General features: G+C 39.7%; 1 long non-coding RNA gene across 4 annotated transcripts; it reads left to right on the top strand.

The window, feature by feature from the left end:
* Positions 1–209: 209 nt before the first annotated feature.
* On the top strand, positions 210–3,752 carry LOC136473378 (uncharacterized). 4 transcript variants are annotated; one of them, XR_010762600.1, is made up of 4 exons: positions 210–609; positions 1,008–1,137; positions 1,353–1,512; positions 3,129–3,752. It is a non-coding gene; the product is annotated as an uncharacterized lncRNA (long non-coding RNA). The 4 variants fall into 4 exon arrangements; XR_010762599.1 differs by having other exon boundaries at positions 2,386–3,752; XR_010762601.1 differs by lacking the exon at positions 3,129–3,752 and adding an exon at positions 2,075–2,379.
* The last annotated feature ends 272 nt before the right edge of the window (positions 3,753–4,024 follow it).

The raw sequence follows: 4,024 nt of genomic DNA, 5'->3' as shown, positions 1-4,024 counted from the left end.
GGTGAACGATTCCTATGGAGGCTTTTTGTGAGTAGAGTAGAGATAGAGATATAGATAGAGATAAATAACTAAATCTTATTTCAACGATCTTGTGCGGTAATATATTTGTAGGGGTTTTTCATGATTTTGGAGAAATCAATTTTGGAATAAATCTAAATGCACTGCCGCTTCGCGAAGAGTTTTTACGCTTCAGATGGGTGGTGTGTGTCTCGAGTGCTCCCTCACACGCTCCTTCAGTTTCCCCGCTCCCATTCATCTTCCGGGCGCGAACCGCGTCTTCGGCGCGCCAAATCATCCCTGAGTTCCCGCGCGACACCCACACGCCAAGATTCCCGCGACACCCACGCGCCAATCCCTCTCGTCCTTCTTCCCACAGCACCCACGCAATCTAAATCCATATGTAGTTCTGTACCTCGTAGCTTTCCCCCTGAAACCTAGCGTCCCCTATCTCCAAATCTTTACAAGTGATGAGGCACCGATTCAAAACAGGCCGGGAGGTCGCTCATCCCTCGTCTCAATCTCCATCTGCTAGTGCTCCTTGGTGGGGTGCTGCAACGAAGCCCCAAGTTGCCTCCCCACCGCCTGGTGAATCCATGGTCCCTCCTCCAGGTAAAACCGCTAATCTTCATGGTCTTAAGTGAGAAACAATTCGAAATAGGGTCACCACAGCAAGGTTTGTTGCGGCCAAAATCAAAGCCGCAAATTGTAACTTGGGGTTTGTGCTAGGGATCGAAGTTATAGCAGCTGTAGTATGAGGTTTGTTTTTTATCAGGATCGACGTCAAGCCTTCTATTTTCCTTTCTTTTTTTATGGCTCTGTTTCCGGACAAGAATAGGTGACTAGAGGTTGTATTTGGTTAATGGATCCGTGAGTGTGCTAAGCCCAGATGGGAATTTTGGATGCTCTTAACAGAGCCTAATCTGAGATCCTATAGATAGTGATTTATTTTTTATTTTGTGGTTAGTTTTTTCTTTCAGTTGAATTGGTCATTTTGTTTTTTTATGCAGATTGGTGGGCTGCACCATCACCACAAAACAGATCATTTGTTTCCCCGTATGGAGCTTGTATGGGTATGGGTGCCATACCCACACCAGATAGCCATGGCTGTATGGACACATCCACAAATTCATCAATGCGGTAAAGAAATTGATATGCATTCTTTTGACTGGTTTAGATGCACAATTGCACAGTACTACTGTTATGTAATAATATATACGCTACAGATTGCCTCAATTTCTCATTATGAATTGCACCAGAAAAAGATGTGCCACTGGTATATGGATTGTATTTTATTTCATCATTCACAAAGATCCAAGCAATTTCAAAACTGATAATATATTTAATTGCTACAGGTCAAATGATGGTGCTAATGAAAATCTCAGATGCAACAGCAAAAATGGAAATGGCAGTTGATTTTGTGACTTTTCAAAGTGTTGAACAACTAACAAATGCTTTTCAGCCAACTATCCCTCCATACCCTTCCTATTTTGATCTGAACCAGTAGCTTGCAAAGTGAGTGACTCTAATTCGATGTTCTTAAGAAAAAAGAAAGAGTTATCATGAAACTTTAACTAAAAATTTATCTCTGCTGCAGTTCTCATGTACTTATCACATCAGTAAAATCGTAACTGAACAATAGCAGAAGTTCATGCCGAATTTCATTGTACCATATGCTTGTATAGTGCTTAGTTAGTTTCTGTACAGAGTATCTCTTAGGGCCTTATACTTCGAAGTTATAGTATTAAGCATTGTACAAAGAAGTTGAAACCTAGGTGGGATATTTTTTGGGTTTTATAAACCAAGTGGGGTATCAAGCATGCTCATGTAGCAATTTCTAGCTGGTGCATTTGAAACCTCAGTGCATTATTCATGTCTAAGCTCGTAACAAGCAGCATGCATTTGTTTCATCCATTGCTTTCTTCTGACCACCTCTGATGTGTTGATCTAATCATTTAGATGTTTTCTCATGCACATTTAAAATAATAATTCCTAGCAAGTAAAGACAACAATATTGCTCTGTGAAGCTAATCTTCTCTATGTGAATCCAATGCTAATCAACTGAACGATGTTGCAGTGCACTCTGTTCTTTTGCTGCAGGCAAGTGAATTGCCATGTAGGCTACTGTTTGTTGTCAGTTAAAGTGCTAGTACTATGCCCACTAATAATGAGGGCATGAGGCTATTTGAGCCTTTTGACTGGATCAGAAGAACTTATTTGGCTTCCAATTTGTATGCATGAGTTTAAGATATGCTGGAGACACTTTTATGTATTCAAAAATTTATCTAAGTAGATGATTGTGAGCCATGTACGAGTAATGTAAATATATTTCTAATATATGATGCTACTGTTAGTAAACAACATACCTCTTATCATAACCTTCCCCAGTGGCAGGAGCTGATGAATCAATTACAAATCATTCACTTACACCCAAATGCAAATGATGAGGTGGAATGAGATCTGGATAATTTTAAAACCTTCTCTACCAAATCACTCTACAGGTTTTTAACTGATGGCAGGGTGTGCTCTTGAACTGCACTAAATATTTGGAAGTGCAAGGTACCGATGAAGATCAGAGTGTTCGTCTGGCAACTTTTGAATAGTAAATTGCATGAAGCTACAGTCCTAAAGAGGAGAGGTTGGAACCGCAGCCAGAAGTGTGCTACAAGGAAAATGGCACCTAGCTAGGTCTATATATGATTTTAGTTATTGAGTGACGATGTGATCATCTACTAGGTTATCACTTTCCAAATGTTCTGTAGAGCTCATTTGTTGTGTGTTTGACCACACCCTGATCAGATACGAGCTTATGCTCACATGGAAATTATGTTGATGAAAACACATAAGCTGAAGTTTATAAAAAAAAAGGTCACACCATTCACCAGTAGCATATAATTTAGTTGTGGTTTGAAGCCCTCACAATCAGATTCTGAGTAAGATAGGTGTGTTAGATAACCTGCAATATCTCATACTTGATTGCTGCATGCTTTGATAAGAGTTGTCAAGTGGCTGCATGTTTTTCTATATCATGCATCTCCATTTTGGTCTACTAGTGAAAATTTCCTGTTTTGGTCTACGATGTATGATCCCTGGTTACCTTTGCTTAACATTCTTAACTTTGCTGGTTTCAGGCCTATCCATGAAGTGAAAATCTTGCACGCCACCGTCAAAGGTTGAAGCAGCACTGTCCAGTTGTATTTGGCGTTAGCCCTTTTTTCACGAAAACTACGTAGGAGAGCTATGTGTCTTTTTATCAAGAAGAATAAAAAGATACAAAAGGGTGGGAAGTAAGAAACCCCCTCCCAGGCACCGCCCACAGGGATTAGTTGATACAACATGCAAGAAAGTAAATGGTGTTAGCCCTTCTAAGGGTGTGGGTTGTAACAGTTACAATGGTGTGGGTTTTGCTTTGGGCTCCCTTCTGTTGGGTGCAAATGGGCTGATATCATGAATGCATTGGACTGGTTTGGGTTATAGAGGCAATGATTTGGCATGAATTGGTGTGGGCTCATTTGGTTTGTTCTCAAAAGGTGTCAGACCATGGAAACTTCAGCATAACAATGGAGGTACAAATCAGCCCATGAAAGACACTTGCATTGGGCACACTTTGTAATTTATTAGAATTTTGTGTCACATTCTACCACGTTGTTGTTTCAAATTGGGCCACTTTGTAATTTATGACAATTAACCAAGTTAGATTGGTTGATCTAGTGGATTAGAAAAGCACGTGATTGAACATTTCATTTGACATTGGAGGCAAGATTGTCGTTAGCAAGAAGTGTTTGAGATCAGATTACGGACTTAAATGCAAAGACAAGATGGTTTATTCTTCTCATAGCCTGAAAGAAGCACGTGAAACTGGTTTTGTTAGACTTTATAGAACTAACAAACATCAACTCAAATTTTCAGCATAAAAAGTGAAATTGCTTGAAAACAAGTCGTAATTGAACCAGCTTTCTTATCTTGCAAAATATTAGATTCTAGATCCTATATAATTGTAGGTCCGAGTAAGTAGAATGTTTGCACA

The sequence above is a fragment of the Miscanthus floridulus genome, chromosome 8 (assembly GCF_019320115.1).
Source record: "Miscanthus floridulus cultivar M001 chromosome 8, ASM1932011v1, whole genome shotgun sequence".
NCBI classification, from domain to species: Eukaryota; Viridiplantae; Streptophyta; class Magnoliopsida; order Poales; family Poaceae; genus Miscanthus; species Miscanthus floridulus.
The sequence above is the reverse complement of the archived record's forward strand: the minus strand, read 5'-3'. Positions and strand labels throughout refer to the sequence as shown.